At 45.2% G+C, this 19,575-nt stretch overlaps 1 long non-coding RNA gene across 1 annotated transcript; it reads right to left on the bottom strand.

Moving 5' to 3' along the window:
* Positions 1-1,553: 1,553 nt before the first annotated feature.
* LOC121844129 lies at positions 1,554-5,578 on the bottom strand. The gene is made up of 3 exons (XR_006081858.1): positions 5,547-5,578; positions 2,394-2,493; positions 1,554-1,998 (listed from the first exon to the last, which is right to left on the bottom strand). It is a non-coding gene; the product is annotated as an uncharacterized LOC121844129 (long non-coding RNA).
* Positions 5,579-19,575: the final 13,997 nt, after the last annotated feature.

Genomic DNA, 19,575 nt, shown 5'->3' with positions numbered 1-19,575 from the left:
AAGACCAATCCCTAAACCCCCTCTCCTCCACCCCAGACTGGTGATTGACGGCTGGAGCCCCCACCCCCAGACACCAATCACCACTGCCCCCTCTCCCTCCACCCCAGACACCACTACCAAGCCCCTCTCCCTCCACCCCAGACACAGTGCCCCATTCTACCCCCTCTCCCTCCACCCCAGACACCACCTCACAACCCACTACCAACCCAACAGAGACCCCACCCTACCATACCCTCCCTCCACCCCAGACACAGTGATTCAACCCTATATACCCAGACACAGTGATTCTACCCACCCCTGCCCCCCCACCCCTACCAACCCTCTCCCTCCCACCCCAGACACAGTGATTCTACCTCCCACTACCAACCCCCTCCACCCAACCCCCTATAACCCCCTCTCCCTCCACCAGACACAGTGATTGTACCCCACCCTACCAACCCCCTCTCCCTCCACCCCAGACACAATTCTACCCCACCACACCACTACCAACCCCTCCCCTCCACCCCCAGACACGTGATTCCAGACCTCACCAACACCACTACCAACCCCCTCCCTCCACCCCAGACACAGAGATTGTGCTTATACCCCTCTCCCTCCACCCCAGACCAGAGATTGTGCCCCCCCCCTACCACCCCCCTATCCCTCCACCCCAGACACAGTGATTCTACCCCACCACTACCAAGCCCCCTCTCCCCACCCCAGACACAATGATTCTACCCCACCCACACAACCCCCTATCCCTCCACCCCAGACACAGTGACCCACCCTACAACCACCCTCTTCCACCCCAGACACAGACACCCACCCCTACCAACCCCCTCTCCCTCCACCCCAGACACAGTGACTCAGCAGAGATCCAGAATAACACCATCCCCTGTAGTCAGAGCAGCCCAGGCTGAGGGAGGTTGACAGGGATAATACCCAGAGGAAGGCTGGGATTTACTGTAATATGAACAGAAATGATCCAGAGAATGATGAAACATGGTGTAATGTATTTATTAAACCTTTATTTAAAGGACCAGTGCAGTCAAAAATGTGATTTTCCTGTGTTTTATATATATATTTCCACACTATGATGTTGGAATAATACTGTGAAATTGTGAAAATGATGATAAAGCCATGTTAGTGTAAGAGCTGTTTGAACAGACAGTCTGTTTTGGTGGGGTGGAGTTTTGGCCTGCCTGATGACATCACCAGTTAATAGACCAACAAGAAAGAGCGTTCCAAACCTCTCTGCCAATAAGAGATGGAAGGGCAGGGTAGCCTAGTGGTTAGAGTGTAGAGGCGGCAGGTAGCCTAGTGGTTAGAGTGTAGAGGCGGGGGTAGCCTAGTGGTTAGAGTGTAGGGGCAGCAGGGTAGCCTAGTGGTTAGAGTGTAGGGGCAGCAGGGTAGCCTAGTGGTTAGAGCGTTGGACTAGTAACCAGAAGGTTGCAAGTTCAAATCCCTGAGCTGACAAGGTACAAATCAGTCGTTCTGCCCCTGAACAGGCAGTTAACCCACTGTTCCTAGGCTGTCATTGAAAATAAGAATTTGTTCTTAACTGACTTGCCTAGTCAAATAAAAATAACAGTTAGATTTCAGTTTACTCAGACAGTCCAGCAAAGTTCTTGTTTGAGAAATTGCTCTTTGCTAAGAAGCTATTTTTGTTTCTTGTTGACCATTTTAATTGAAAACAAGCACAATAAGGTTAACATTTTTTTACCCAGAAATTATTTGAAATTGAGATAAAAACCTTTAACCATGTGGGTTGAGATAAAACCGTATTTTTCAAGAGACACCTGGACCAAGACAGCAGCAGCAACACATCCGTTTCAGACAGTAATACTTGCTGCTGTGTAGCCTGGCAGGTGGATTAAGTGTTACGAAACCACCTTGGTTGACTAGGAAAGACACTCAGGGTTTCTCTGATCATGACATTCAACTCATACTGATGGAAAACTCACCGATTCCTCTTCCTGAATCATATGAACCAGATTGTCCAGGACAGGGGCCAGATTTCTGAGAAACAAAGAGAACCGGAAAGGAGGTTTATAAAGACTAAAAACAATGACAATATGGAGATACAAAGGTGTGTAACCGTATGTGTGTTTGGTAAGGGATGTGTTGTGTGTTTGGTAAGGGATGTGTTGTGTGTTTGGTAAGGGATGTGTTGTGTGAATGCTTCCATCTCCAGCCAGACAGTAAGGATATTGGTCCTGACCCAGCCCTCCCCCAGTGCTGACCCAGCCCTCCCCCAGTGCTGACCCAGCCTGCCCCCAGTGCTGACCCAGCCCTCCCCCAGTGCTGACCCAGCCCACCCCCAGTGCTGACCCAGCCCTCCCCAGTGCTGACCCAGCCCTCCCCAGTGCTGACCCAGCCCTCCCCCAGTGCTGAACCAGCCCCCCCCATCGTACTTGGACTTGATGTTGTTGAAGTTCTTCCCCAGTGAGAGATGTCGGATGGATCGGTTCTTGGCCAGCCACACCAGCAGAGTGGACAGGTCAGAGTCCAGACCTGGAGGAAACACAAACCAATCATCTAAAAGGCATTTTGGGAGCCAAAGCAGTAACACACCCGATTCAACCAATCAGCTAATCACAGTCTTTAAATAAATCATTATATTAGTCGAGTCAGCTGCACTACTGGGTTGATTGGGCTGGAGGAAAATTCTACAGCCAGACACCCACACAACCCTTAATACCCAGCCACCCACACAACCCTATATACCCAGCCACCCACACAACCCTATATACCCAGCCAGCCACACAACACTATATACCCAGCCACCCACACAACCCTATATACCCAGCCAGCCACACAACCCTTTATACCCAGCCACCCACACAACCCTATATACCCAGCCACCCACACAACCCTATATACCCAGCCACCCACACAACTACACCCAGCCTCCCACATAACCCTATATACCCAGCCACCCACACAACCCTATATACCCAGCCACCCACACAACCCTTTATACCCAGCCACCCACACAACCCTATACACCCAGCCACCCTCACAACCCTATACACCCAGCCAGCCACACAACCCTATATACCCAGCCACCCACAAAACCCTTTATACCCAGCCACCCAGACAACCCTATATACCCAGCCTCCCACACAACTACACCCAGCCTCCCACATAACCCTATATACCCAGCCACCCACACAACCCTATATTATACCCAGCCTCCCACACAACCCTATATACCCAGCCACCCACACAACACCCAGCCACCCACACAACCCTTATACCCAGCCACCCACACAACCCTATATACCCAGCCACCCACACAACCCTATATACCCAGCCAGCCCACACAACCCTATATACCCAGCAACCCAGCCACACAAACCCTATATACCCAGCCACCCACACAACCCACACAACCCAATATACCCAGCCACCCTCACAACCACACAACCCTTTATACCCAGCCACCACACACTACCCCCAGCCACCCACACAACCCTATATACCCAGCCACCCACCCCCTATATACCCAGCCACCCACACAACCCTATATAGCCCAGCCCAGCCACCCACACAACCCTATATACCCAGCCACCCAGCCACACAACCCTATATACCCAGCCACCCACACAACCCTATATACCCAGCCACCCACACAACCCTATATACCCAGCCACCCACACAACCCTTTATACCCAGCCACCCACCCCTTATACCCAGCCACCCACACAACCCTATATACCCAGCCACCCACACAACCCTATACACCCAGCCATATACAGCCACCCACACAACCCTATATACCCAGCCACCCACACAACCCTATATACACACAACCCTACACAACCCTATACCCAGCCACCCACACAACCCTATATTCCCAGCCACCCACACAACCCTTTACCCACCCAGCCACCCACACAACCCTTATACCCAGCCACCCACACAACCCTATACCACCCACACAACCCTTTACACCCAGCCACCCACACAACCCTATATACCCAGCCACCCACACAACCCTACATACCAGCCACTCACACAACCCTTTATACCCAGCCACCCACACAACCCTATATACCCAGCCACCCAGCACCCACACAACCCTTTATACCCAGCCACCCACACAACCCTTTATACCCAGCCACCCACACAACCCCAGCCACCCACACAACTACACCCAGCCTCCCACATAACCCAATATACCCAGCCACCCACACAACCCTATATACCCAGCCACCCACACAACCCTATATACCCAGCCACCCACACAACCCTTATACCCAGCCACCCACACAACCCTATATACCCAGCCACCCACACAACCCTATATACCCAGCCACCCACACAACCCTATACCCAGCCACCCACACAACCCTATATACCCAGCCACCCACACAACCCTTTATACCCAGCCACCCACACAACCCTATATACCCAGCCACCCACACAACCCTATATACCCAGCCACCCACACAACCCCAGCCACCCACACAACCTTTATACCCAGCCACCCACACAACCCTATATACCCAGCCACCCACACAACCACCCAGCCACCCACACAACCCTTTATACCCAGCCACCCACACAACCCTTTATACCCAGCCACCCACACAACCCTATATACCCAGCCTCCCACACAACTACACCCAGCCACCCACACAACCCTATATACCCAGCCACCCACACAACCCTATATACCCAGCCACCCACACAACCCTACACCCAGCCACCCACACAACCCTATACACCCAGCCACCCACACACCCTATTACACCCAGCCACCCACACAACCCTATATACCCAGCCACCCACACAACCCTACACCCAGCCACCCACACAACCCTTATACCCAGCCACCCACACAACCCTATATACCCAGCCATCCACACAACTACACCCAGCCACCCACACAACCCTTTATACACCACCCACCAACCCTATATACCCAGCCACCCACACAACCCTATATACCCAGCCACCCACACAACTACACCCAGACACCCACACAACCCTTATACCCAGCCACCCACACAACCCTATACACCCAGCCACCCACACAACCTATACACCCAGCCACCCACACAACCCTATATACCCAGCCACCCACACAACCCTATACACCCAGCCACCCACACAACCCTATATACCCAGCCACCCACACAACCCTATATACCCAGCCACCCACACAACCCTATATACCCAGCCACCCACACAACCCTATATACCCAGCCACCCACACAACCCTATACACCCAGCCACCCACACAACCCTATATACCCAGCCACCCACACAACCCCATACACCCAGCCAACCGCACAACCCTATATACCCAGCCACCCACACAACCCTATATACCCAGCCACCCACACAACCCTATATACCCAGCCAACCCACAACCCTATACACCCAGCCACCGCACAACCCTATATACCCAGCCACCCACACAACCCTATACACCCAGCCAACCGCACAACCCTATATACCCAGCCACCCACACAACCCTATATACCCAGCCACTCACACAACCCTTCGGACACCCCTGCTTTAAATTGGATAAACTGCATTCCCTTGTCTTGTTTTACCGTTGTCAGAGATATCCAGACTGGAGATGTTGTCTTTGCATTATAGATATAGAGAAGCTAGATATAGTCTTACTGTTGTCAGAGATACCCAGACTGGAGATGTCTTAACATTATGGATATAGAGAAGCTAGATATAGTCTTACCGTTGTCAGAGATATCCAGACTGGAGATGTTGTCAGCGATGCATCCCTCCAGATATGAGAAACCCAGACCTGAGCTGTCAATAGAGAGACAAGATGAGATGTCTTAACAGAACAGCAGCGTCCCTAGGGCTGGGATAACAATAGATGTAGATACAGAACAGCAGCGTATCCCTAGGGCTGGGATAACAATAGATGTAGATACAGAACAGCAGCGTCCCTAGGGCTGGGATAACAATAGATGTAGATACAGAACAGCAGCTACCCTAGCTGGAATGTTGCTTTACAGTTGTTAGTCAGAATACTTAGTGACCAAGTCTTAGAGCAGCAATAGGGGGAGAGAACAACACACATCAGAGATATCCAGGGACCAGTAGCTGCTATTAACATTATCAGAGATATACAGGGACCAATAGCTAGCTATTAGAGAGACAACAACACACAGACTCAGAGATATACAGGGACCAGTAGCTAGCTATTCTTAACAACAACATCAGAGATATACAGGGACCAGTAGCTAGCTATTAGAGGGAACAACAACACACATCAGAGACATATCAGGGACCAGTAGCTAGCTATTAGAGGGAACAACAACACACATCAGAGATATACAGGGACCAGTAGCTAGCTATTAGAGGGAACAACACACATCAGAGATATACAGGGACCAGTAGCTAGCTATTAGAGGGCAACACACATCAGAGACATACAGGGACCAGTAGCTAGCTATTATCCAACACACATCAGAGATATACAGGGACCAGTAGCTAGCTATTAGAGGGAACAACACACATCAGAGACATACAGGGACCAGTAGCTAGCTATTAGAGGGGAACAACAACACATCAGAGATACAGGGACCAGTAGCTAGCTATTAGGGCTGGGATAACAATAGATGTAGATACAGAACAGCAGCGCACACATCAGAGATATACAGGGACCAGTAGCTAGCTATTAGAGGTACAACAACACACATCAGAGATATACAGGGAGCCAGTAGATACAGAACAGCAGCACATCCCAGGGACTAGCTAGCTATTAGAGATAGAACAGGGACCAACAGGGCTGAACAACACATCAGAGATATACAGGGACCAGTAGCTAGCTATTAGAGAGAACAACAACAAGACACATCAGAGATATACAGGGACCAGTAGCTAGCTATTAGAGAGAACAACAACACATCAGAGATATACAGGGACCAGTAGCTAGCTATTAGAGGGAACAACACACATCAGAGACATACAGGGACCAGTAGCTAGCTATTAGAGGGAACAACAACACACATCAGAGATATACAGGGACCAGTAGCTAGCTATTAGAGAGAACAACAACAAGACACATCAGAGACATACAGGGACCAGTAGCAAGCTATTAGAGGGAACAACACACATCAGAGATATACAGGGACCAGTAGCTAGCTATTAGAGGGAACAACGACACATCAGAGATATACAGGGACCAGTAGCTAGCTATTAGAGGGAACAACACACATCAGAGATATACAGGGACCAGTAGCTAGCTATTAGAGAGAACAACAACACATCAGAGATATACAGGGACCTTTAGCTAGCTATTAGAGGGAACAACAACACATCAGAGATATACAGGAACCAGTAGCTAGCTATTAGAGGGAACAATCCTCTGGCTAGATCATCCACATACAATTAGACAAGAGTATTTATTACAAATGGCACCCTATTTCCTATGTAGTGCACTACTTTTGACCAGGACCTATTGGGTTCTGGTCAAAAGTAGTGCACTTACATAGGGAATAGGGTGCATTTGGGAATCAGACAAGAACACATAGTACTGTAGCACACAGTGAGACTGCTTCAAACCAATGGTTCATTATTACACCCACAAAGACTGAAAGGCAAGAGATAATGTAGTAGCTCAGCAGCGGTTTAAAATGTGAAATTATTTTGCTAACTGTGGTTCCTGCTGCAGTGGTATTCAATGAATCTGTGGAAAGACATCTTTAGTAGATTAGGGCATGGGGGTGAGAGAGAGAGAGTGTGTGTGTGTGTGTTTCTGTGCATGCGTGTGTGTGAGTGAGTGCGTGACATAATTAGCCATTTCTATTCAATCTCCTTCCTGTTCCTCTCTTCTCTCTCTCTCGCTTCGCCAAGTGATCCATTATATAGAGTTATAGTAGACTCATCAGGTATATTCGGAGAGGAGGAAGCTATAACAACAGACAGAGCTATGGGATGTTCACTCCAAAAACTATCAAGGCCAAAGCTAGTGCACATTTTAGAATTCTTAAACTGACGAAGAACATTCAGATAAACGTCACATATCTGGACCAGAACATTCAGATAAACGTCACAAATCTGGACCAGAACATTCAGCTAAATGTCACATATCTGGACCAGAACATTCAGATAAATGTCACATATCTGGACCAGAACATTCAGCGAAATGTCACATATCTGGACCAGAACAAGAGGTGGATTCTTGCTTTAGCAGATCTGCTAATGTTTTTAATGTTACATATTAGGACATATAGTACTATAGTGAAGAGGTCATTGACATATAGTACTATAGGGAAGAGGTCTTTGACATATAGTACTATAGTAAAGAGGTCATTGATGTATAGTACTATAGTAAAGAGGTCATTGACGTATAGGACTATAGTGAAGAGGTCATTGACATATAGGACTATAGTGAAGAGGTCATTGACATACAGTACTATAGTGAAGAAGTCATTGACATATAGGACTATAGTGAAGAGGTCATTGACATATAGGACTATAGTGAAGAGGTCATTGATGTATAGGACTATAGTGAAGAGGTCATTGATGTATAGGACTATAGTGAAGAGGTCATTGATGTATGGGACTATAGTGAAGAGGTCATTGACATATAGGACTATAGTGAAGAGGTCATTGATGTATAGGACTATAGTGAAGAGGTCATTGATGTATAGGACTATAGTGAAGAGGTCATTGATGTATGGGACTATAGTGAAGAGGTCATTGACATACAGTACTATAGTGAAGAGGTCATTGATGTATAGGACTATAGTGAAGAGGTCATTGATATATAGGACTATAGTGAAGAGGTCATTGACATATAGGACTATAGTGAAGAGGTCATTGATGTATAGGACTATAGTGAAGAGGTCATTGACATATAGGACTATAGTGAAGAGGTCATTGACATATAGGACTATAGTGAAGAGGTCATTGACATATAGTACTATAGTGAAGAGGTCATTGACATACAGTACTATAGTGAAGAGGTCATTGACATATAGTACTATAGTGAAGAGGTCATTGACATATAGTACTATAGTGAAGAGGTCATTGACGTATAGGACTATAGTGAAGAGGTCATTGACATACAGTACTATAGTGAAGAGGTCATTGACATACAGTACTATAGTGAAGAGGTCATTGACATATAGTACTATAGTGAAGAGGTCATTGACATATAGTACTATAGTGAAGAGGTCATTGACGTATAGGACTATAGTGAAGAGGTCATTGACATATAGGACTATAGTGAAGAGGTCATTGACATACAGTACTATAGTGAAGAGGTCATTGATGTATAGGACTATAGTGAAGAGGTCATTGACATATAGGACTATAGTGAAGAGGTCATTGATGTATAGGACTATAGTGAAGAGGTCATTGACATATAGGACTATAGTGAAGAGGTCATTGATGTATAGGACTATAGTGAAGAGGTCATTGATGTATGGGACTATAGTGAAGAGGTCATTGACATACAGTACTATAGTGAAGAGGTCATTGATGTATAGGACTATAGTGAAGAGGTCATTGATATATAGGACTATAGTGAAGAGGTCATTGACATATAGGACTATAGTGAAGAGGTCATTGATGTATAGGACTATAGTGAAGAGGTCATTGACATATAGGACTATAGTGAAGAGGTCATTGATGTATAGGACTATAGTGAAGAGGTCATTGACATATAGGACTATCGTGAAGAGGTCATTGACATACAGTACTATAGTGAAGAGGTCATTGACATATAGGACTATAGTGAAGAGGTCATTGATGTATAGGACTATAGTGAAGAGGTCATTGATGTATAGGACTATAGTGAAGAGGTCATTGATGTATGGGACTATAGTGAAGAGGTCATTGACATACAGTACTATAGTGAAGAGGTCATTGATGTATAGGACTATAGTGAAGAGGTCATTGATATATAGGACTATAGTGAAGAGGTCATTGACATATAGGACTATAGTGAAGAGGTCATTGATGTATAGGACTATAGTGAAGAGGTCATTGACATATAGGACTATAGTGAAGAGGTCATTGACATATAGGACTATAGTGAAGAGGTCATTGACATATAGTACTATAGTGAAGAGGTCATTGACATACAGTACTATAGTGAAGAGGTCATTGACATATAGTACTATAGTGAAGAGGTCATTGACATATAGTACTATAGTGAAGAGGTCATTGACGTATAGGACTATAGTGAAGAGGTCATTGACATACAGTACTATAGTGAAGAGGTCATTGACATACAGTACTATAGTGAAGAGGTCATTGACATATAGTACTATAGTGAAGAGGTCATTGACATATAGTACTATAGTGAAGAGGTCATTGACATATAGGACTATAGTGAAGAGGTCATTGACATATAGGACTATAGTGAAGAGGTCATTGACATACAGTACTATAGTGAAGAGGTCATTGATGTATAGGACTATAGTGAAGAGGTCATTGACATATAGGACTATAGTGAAGAGGTCATTGATGTATAGGACTATAGTGAAGAGGTCATTGACATATAGGACTATAGTGAAGAGGTCATTGATGTATAGGACTATAGTGAAGAGGTCATTGATGTATGGGACTATAGTGAAGAGGTCATTGACATACAGTACTATAGTGAAGAGGTCATTGATGTATAGGACTATAGTGAAGAGGTCATTGATATATAGGACTATAGTGAAGAGGTCATTGACATATAGGACTATAGTGAAGAGGTCATTGATGTATAGGACTATAGTGAAGAGGTCATTGACATATAGGACTATAGTGAAGAGGTCATTGATGTATAGGACTATAGTGAAGAGGTCATTGACATATAGGACTATCGTGAAGAGGTCATTGACATACAGTACTATAGTGAAGAGGTCATTGACATATAGTACTATAGTGAAGAGGTCATTGACATATAGGACTATAGTGAAGAGGTCATTGATGTATAGTACATTGATAAAACAACTTAAACACTTTTCCTCTGTCGTTATCTCACGCTGACTAATAAAGTTGTCTTTCATTCCACAACTGAAAAGCTAAATACATCGTGTTTACATGTCTTGCTAAAGGGCCTAAAAACAATCATCTTCGTTCTTTGACAAAACAGAGTAATTTTATAGATCTGTGAGAAGGTGGAGGGAATTCTCTCTCTGTGTTCTTACCTCACAGCAGTTGAGGTCTAACGACACTTCCTGTAGCCTCTCTGTGTTCTTACCTCACAGCAGCTGAGGTCTAACGACACTTCCTGTAACCTCTGTGTTCTTACCTCACAGCAGCTGAGGTCTAACGACACTTCCTGTAGCTTCTCTGTGTTCTTACCTCACCGCAGCTGAGGTCTAACAACACTTCCTGTAGCCTCTCTGTGTTCTTACCTCACAGCAGCTGAGGTCTAACGACACTTCCTGTAACCTCTCTGTGTTCTTACCTCACAACAGCTGAGGTCTAACAACACTTCCTGTAGCCTCTCTGTGTTCTTACCTCACAGCAGCTGAGGTCTAATGACACTTCCTGTAGCCTCTCTGTGTTCTTACCTCACAGCAGCTGAGGTCTAACGACACTTCCTGTGATGTCTGTGGTTAGCTGGGTCCAGACCTTCCTGAGATGTTGGAAGAGCTCTGCAAGGAAGACAACAATATTGTTTAATACATTTCAGGCAGACTCACTGTTGGTTAGGTTTATAATAGAGACTAACAATGAAGAATACTATCTTACAGGATGAAGAATCCAGTCTAGTTTATGAGATGAAGAATCCAGTCTAGTTTATGAGATGAATAATCCAGTCTAGTTTATGGGATGAAGAATCCAGTCTAGTTTATGGGATGAAGAATCCAGTCTAGTTTATGGGATAAATAATCCAGTCTAGTTTATGGGATGAAGAATCCAGTCTAGTTTATGAGATGAAGAATCCAGTCTAGTTTATGGGATGAAGAATCCAGTCTAGTTTATGGGATGAAGAATCCAGTCTAGTTTATGGGATGAAGAATCCAGTCTAGTTTATGAGATGAATAATCCAGTCTAGTTTATGGGATGAAGAATCCAGTCTAGTTTATGGAATGAAGAATCCAGTCTAGTTTATGGGATGAATAATCCAGTCTAGTTTATGGGATGAAGAATCCAGTCTAGTTTATGGAAAGAATCCAGAATGGGATGAATAATCCAGTCTAGTTTATGGAAATAATGAAGAATGAAGAATCCAGTCTAGTTTATGAGATGAATAATCCAGTCTAGTTTATGGGATGAAGAATCCAGTCTCTAGTTTATGGGATGAAGAATCCAGTCTAGTTTATGGATGAAGAATCCAGTCTTTATGGGATGAAGAATCCAGTTTATGGGATGAAGAATCCAGTCTAGTTTATGGGATGAAGAATCCAGTCTAGTTTATGGAATGAAGAATCCAGTCTAGTTTATGAGATGAATAATCCAGTCTAGTTTATGAATGAATAATCCAGTCTAGTTTATGGGATGAAGAATCCAGTCTAGTTTATGGAATGAAGAATCCAGTCTAGTTTATGGAATGAAGAATCCAGTCTAGTTTATGAGATGAATAATCCAGTCTAGTTTATGGGATGCTGAGAGAGTGAAATAGACACTGAGTGTACAAAACATTAGGAACAGCTGCTCTTTCCCTGACATAGACTGACCAGGTGAATCCAGGTGAAAGTCACGTGTTAAATCCACTTCAGTCAGAGTAAACGAAGGGGATGAGACAGGTCAGAGAAGGTTTTATAAGAGTTGAGATAATTGAGACATGGATGGTTTGTCACATGGGATGACGCTGGAGAGACGAAGCAGGTACAGGGATTAAAACATTTAATAAATAACGGACATGGAACGAGACAGGAACAGCGTCAGCAAACAGGAAACACAAACAAAAGACAATCAAAGCAGAAGTGGGGAACAGAGCTGGGGAACTGATACATATAGGGAGGTAATAACAGGTGATGCGTGAGACCAGGTGAGTCCAATACCGCTGATGGGCGTGACGAGGGAAGGCAGGTGTGCGTAATGGATGATAGGAGAGCGTGATGCAGGGCAGCCTGGCGCCCTGGGGGGTGACATTGTTTATGTGTTCAGAGGGTGAATGGGCAAGACAAAAGCTTAAAGTGACTTTGAACAGGGAGTGGTCCATAGGTGCCAGACGCGTCAAGAACTGCTGGGTTTTTCACGCTCAACAGTTTCCCGTGTGTATCGAGAATGGTCCACCACCCAAAGGACATCCCAGCCAACTTGACACGACTGTGGGAAGCATTAGAGTCAAAATGGGCCAGCATCCCTGTGGAACGCTTTTGACACCTTGTAGTCCATGCCTGACGAATTGAGGCTGTTCTGAGGGCAAAAGGGGGTGCAACTCAATATTAGGAAGGTGTTCTCTATTGTAGCTCTATTTCCTATTAGGAAAAATATATATATTGGAGGGGAGCGTAAGAGAGAGAAGAGACACAGAGAGAGAAAGAAGGAGATGAGAGAGGGAAAGTGAGAAGGAGGGACAGAAGAGATTGAGACAGAGGGGGGGAGAGAAGAACTGAGAGATTGAGACAGAGGGAGGAGAGAAAGACGGAGACAGAGAAAGACAGAGAGAGATGAGAGAAAGACAGAGAGAGAGAGAAAGACAGAGACAGAGGAGAGAAAGACAGAGAGGAGAGAAAAACAGAGACAGAGAAAGACAGAGACAGAGAAAGACAGAGACAGAGGAGAGAAAAGACAGAGAGAGGAGAGAAAGACAGAGACAGAGGAGGAGAAAAGACAGAGAGGAGACAGAAAAAGACAGACAGAGAGAGAAAGACAGAGACATGAGAAAGACAGGGTCAGAGGAGAGAAAGACAGAGAGAGGAGAGAAAGACAGAGAGAGGAGAGAAAGACAGAGAGAGAGAGAAAGACAGAGACAGAAAAGACAAAGACAGACAGAGACAGAGAAAGACAAAGACAGAGAAAGATAAAGACAGACAGAGACAGACAGACAAAGACAGAGACATGGTTAGTTTGCTCACTTCAAGGCCTCTGGAGGGAGTTTGGTTCCTGAAAGGTTGATGCAGCTGAGGGCCACGGCGCTGCTGAAGAAGTGCTTGAAGGATGGAGGCACATCTTTGCCTTTCCTGGAGACAAACAGAAGAGAGGATAGTAAGCCCAGGCAAGAGACGATACCTGAGAGGCCATAGTATAGTAGCCTTGTGAACCACCCTGAAGTGGAACGCTGCTCTCCGTTTCCTTTCACTTGCAGTGAAACAGAATGTGACCAATCAGGATGTGCTGAACGAGGCCAATAGTGTAGTATACAGGGAATACTGTCACAGCTAGGAGATGTTAGGTGTAGAGAAACCCAGTAGTCCTGATATGGCTACATTATTATGGTGTATATAAACCCAGTAGCCCTGATATGGCTACATTATTATGGTGTATATAAACCCAGTAGCCCTGATATGGCTACATTATTATGGTGTATATAAACCCAAATATGGCCCCCAGTAGCTCTGATATGGTTACATTATTATGGTGTATATAAACCCAGTAGGCCTGATATGGACACAGTCTTCATTATTATGGTGTATATAAACCCAGTAGCCCTGATATGGCTACATTATTATGGTGTATATAAACCCAGTAGTCCTGATATGGAAACAGTCTTCATTATTATGGTGTATATAAACCCAGTAGCCCTGATATGGACACAGTCTTCATTATTATGGTGTATATAAACCCAGTAGCCCTGATATGGCCATTATTATGGTGTATATAAACCCAGTAGGCCTGATATGGACACAGTGGTGTATATAAACCCAGTAGGCCTGATATGGCTACATTATTATGGTGTATATAAACCCAGTAGCCTGATATGGCATTATTATGGTGTATATAAACATTATTATGGTGTATATAAACCCAGTAGCCCTGATATGGCTACATTATTATGGTGTATATAAACCCAGTAGCCCTGATATGGCTACATTATTATGGTGTATATAAACCCAGTAGCCCTGATATGGTTACATTATTATGGTGTATATAAACCCAGTAGCCCTGATATGGACACAGTCTTCCTTATTATGGTGTATATAAACCCAGTAGCAATGATATGGCTACATTATTATGGTGTATATAAACCCAGTAGGCCTGATATGGCTACATTATTATGGTGTATATAAACCCAGTAGCAATGATATGGCTACATTATTATGGTGTATATAAACCCAGTAGCCCTGATATGGCTACATTATTATGGTGTATATAAACCCAGTAGAATTCTTTTTATAAAACACAGCAGCTTGTCCTCCGCTCCCACACCCTCCCTTATAGGCTAGCTCTGTCCCCAGAGAGACTGTGATAGGCTAGCTCTGTCCCCAGAGAGACTGTGATAGGCTAGCTCTGTACCCAGAGAGACTGTGATAGGCTAGCTCTGTACCCAGAGAGACTGTGATAGGCTTGCTCTGTCCACAGAGAGACACTGTGATAGGCTAGCTCTGTCCACAGAGAGACACTGTGATAGGCTAGCTCTGTCCACAGAGAGACACTGTGATAGGCTAGCTCTGTCCACAGAGAGACACTGTGACAGGGTAATGATGTGAAGAGAGACTGTGATGGGGTAATGATGTGAGAGACTGTGATGGGGTAATGATGTGAGAGGCTGTGATGGGGTAATGATGTGAAAGGCTGTGATGGGGTAATGATGTGAGAGAGACTGTGATGGGGTAATGATGTGAGAGGCTGTGATGGGGTAATGATGTGAGAGGCTGTGATGGGGTAATGATGTGAGAGGCTGTGATGGGGTAATGATGTGAGAGAGACTGATGGGGTAATGATGTGAGAGGCTGTGATGGGGTAATGATGTGAGAGACTGTGATGGGGTAATGATGTGAGAGGCTGTGATGGGATAATGATGTGAGAGACTGTGATGGGGTAATGATGTGAGAGACTGTGATGGGGTAATGATGTGAGAGGCTGTGATGGGGTAATGATGTGAGAGGCTGTGATGGGGTAATGATGTGAGAGGCTGTGATGGGGTAATGATGTGAGAGGCTGTGATGGGGTAATGATGTGAGAGGCTGTGATGGGTAATGATGTGAGAGGCTGTGATGGGGTAATGATGTGAGAGGCTGTGATGGGGTAATGATGTGAGAGAGACTGATGGGGTAATGATGTGAGAGGCTGTGATGGGGTAATGATGTGAGAGGCTGTGATGGGGTAATGATGTGAGAGGCTGTGATGGGGTAATGATGTGAGAGACTGTGATGGGGTAATGATGTGAGAGGCTGTGATGGGATAATGATGTGAGAGACTGATGGGGTAATGATGTGAGAGACTGTGATGGGGTAATGATGTGAGAGGCTGTGATGGGGTAATGATGTGAGAGGCTGTGATGGGGTAATGATGTGAGAGGCTGTGATGGGGTAATGATGTGAGAGGCTGTGATGGGGTAATGATGTGAGAGGCTGTGATGGGGTAATGATGTGAGAGACTGTGATGGGGTAATGATGTGAGAGAGACTGTGATGGGGTAATGATGTGAGAGACTGTGATGGGGTAATGATGTGAGAGACTGTGATGGGGTAATGATGTGAGAGGCTGTGATGGGGTAATGATGTGAGAGACTGTGATGGGGTAATGATGTGAGAGACTGTGATGGGGTAATGATGTGAGAGACTGTGATGGGGTAATGATGTGAGAGGCTGTGATGGGGTAATGATGTGAGAGGCTGTGATGGGGTAATGATGTGAGAGGACTGTGATGGGGGTAATGATGTGAGAGGCTGTGATGGGGTAATGATGTGAGAGGCTGTGATGGGTAATAATGATGTGAGAGGCTGTGATGGGGTAATGATGTGAGGAGAGACTGATGGGGTAATGATGTGAGAGGCTGTGATGGGGTAATGATGTGAGAGGCTGTGATGGGGTAATGATGTGAGAGACTGATGGGGTAATGATGTGAGAGGCTGTGATGGGGTAATGATGTGAGAGGCTGTGATGGGGTAATGATGTGAGAGGCTGTGATGGGGTAATGATGTGAGAGGCTGTGATGGGGTAATGATGTGAGAGACTGTGATGGGGTAATGATGTGAGGAGAGACTGTGATGGGGTAATGATGTGAGAGGCTGTGATGGGGTAATGATGTGAGAGGCTGTGATGGGGTAATGATGTGAGAGACTGATGGGGTAATGATGTGAGAGGCTGTGATGGGGTAATGATGTGAGAGGCTGTGATGGGGTAATGATGTGAGAGGCTGTGATGGTGTAATGATGTGAGAGGCTGTGATGGGGTAATGATGTGAGAGACTGTGATGGGGTAATGATGTGAGAGACTGTGATGGGGTAATGATGTGAGAGGCTGTGATGGGGTAATGATGTGAGAGGCTGTGATGGGGTAATGATGTGAGGAGAGACTGATGGGTAATATAGATTTAAACAAACAAACATCTCTATCCTTGAACCATTACCCACTACTACTGTAGTCAATCTGACTGATCTGCAGAGGGTACTCTGTCTACAAATCAATCTCCAGGTGTTTGACAAATAAGAGTTAGAACACTGAGAATAGAACACTGAGAATAGAACACTGAGAATAGAACACTGAGAATAGAACACTGAGAACAGAACACTGAGAATAGAACACTGAGAATAGAACACTGAGAATAGAACACTGAGAATAGAACACTGAGAATAGAACACTGAGAACAGAACACCGAGAATAGAACACTGAGAATAGAACACTGAGAATAGAACACTGAATAATGGTTCTAACATGCACTGTCCATCATTAGAGATGTCCGATATGTTCTGTTCAGTTCAGGGAGGACAGGATGTAGTTTCACAGTAGTCATATGGTCTGTTCAGTTCAGTGAGGACAGGATGTAGTTTCACAGTAATCATATGGTCTGTTCAGTTCAGTGAAGACAGGATGTTGTTTCACAGTAGTCATATGGTCTGTTCAGTTCAGTGAGGACAGGATGTAGTTTCACAGTAATCATATGGTCTGTTCAGTTCAGTGAGGACAGGATGTAGTTTCACAGTAATCATATGGTCTGTTCAGTTCAGTGAGGACAGGATGTAGTTTCACAGTAATCCTTTTCTGGTTACCATGCCTCTATTTCCCCCAATCTAGAGAGAAGCCTTCCAACCCATTGAACCTGACACTGATATCAATACACTAACATCAACAAGGGCAGTCCAGGCTGACATTACATTCAGCAGAGCAGAGTCAGAGTTTTACTGTGCTGCCTGACCTCAGTGACCCCTAAAGAGTGATGCATCAGGGGTCAAATGTCAGGGGTCAAATGTCAGCTGACGGATGGCCATCATCATGAAGCCCAAGGAATTGACTCTTCTCCTCCTGTAATTTGGAGATTGAAAATTGCTCACAGGACTATTCTAACCAAAGTTGACTGTTTCCTTAACTTTGGAAGTATATATATATATATATATATTCAGGTTAATTCAAGGAACTGACTGGCTAAGCAACCATGCCAAATGTTCTGTTCCCCTGTCTGTGAGAGCAGAGCGGTGGGCCTTTCAGTGTAGGGGGCTGTGAAGTGGATAGACATCTCAGTGTTGTGAGTTCCAAGGGTGTGAAAAGAGCTCTGTCCCAGGATCAGCTTGTGAATTTAAGAGAGACAGAGAGAGAGGTGAAAAGAGCTCTGTCCCAGGATCAGCTTGTGAATGTATGAGCGACAGAGAGAGGTGAAAAGAGCTCTGTCCCAGGATCAGCTTGTGAATTTAAGAGAGACAGAGAGAGAGGTGAAAAGAGCTCTGTCCCAGGATCAGCTTGTGAATGTATGAGAGACAGAGAGGTGAAAAGAGCTCTGTCCCAGGATCAGCTTGTGAATGTATGAGAGACAGAGAGAGAGAAAACTGCAGCGGAGGCAGAAACAGGAATGGCAGATTGTTGATGTGTGTGAGACAGAGAGAGAGATAGATAGTTAATTTTTATTGTTTATTTCACTTTATATATTCAGAGAGAGGTTATATATTATCTACTGTCCCAGGATGCTTTGGCAATGTTAACACATGTTTCCCATGCCAATAAAGCCCTTGAATTGAATTGAATTGATAGAGAGAGAGAGATGGAAACTGCATGGGAGGCAGAAACAGGATTGGCAGATTGTTGGTGTGTACACACCCTAGGGCTGGGTGAGTGACAAGGATGGAGGGAGGAGGAGGGAGAGAGGGATGAATAATTTATTTATATATTTTTAAACTCTTATTTTATCAGTTAATTTGACTGAGAACACATTTACAGCAACGACCTGGGGAATAGTTACAGAGGAGAGGAGATGAATGAGCCAATTGTAAACTGGGGATTATTAGGTGACCATGATGGTATGAAGGCCAGATTGGGAATTTAGCCAGGACACCGGGGTGAACACCCCTACTCTTACAATATGTGCCATGGGATCTTTAGTGACCACAGAGAGCCAGGACACCGGGGTGAACACCCCTACTCTTACAATATGTGCCATGGGATCTTTAGTGACCACAGAGAGCCAGGACACCGGGGTGAACACCCCTACTCTTACAATATGTGCCATGGGATCTTTAGTGACCACAGAGAGCCAGGACACCGGGGTTAACACCCCTACTCTTACAATAAGTGCCATGGGATCTTTAGTGACCACAGAGAGTCAGGACACCTGTTTAACGTCC

Source organism: Oncorhynchus tshawytscha, unplaced genomic scaffold (genome assembly GCF_018296145.1).
Source record: "Oncorhynchus tshawytscha isolate Ot180627B unplaced genomic scaffold, Otsh_v2.0 Un_contig_2992_pilon_pilon, whole genome shotgun sequence".
In the NCBI taxonomy this organism is placed as follows: domain Eukaryota; kingdom Metazoa; phylum Chordata; class Actinopteri; order Salmoniformes; family Salmonidae; genus Oncorhynchus; species Oncorhynchus tshawytscha.
The sequence above is the reverse complement of the archived record's forward strand: the minus strand, read 5'-3'. Positions and strand labels throughout refer to the sequence as shown.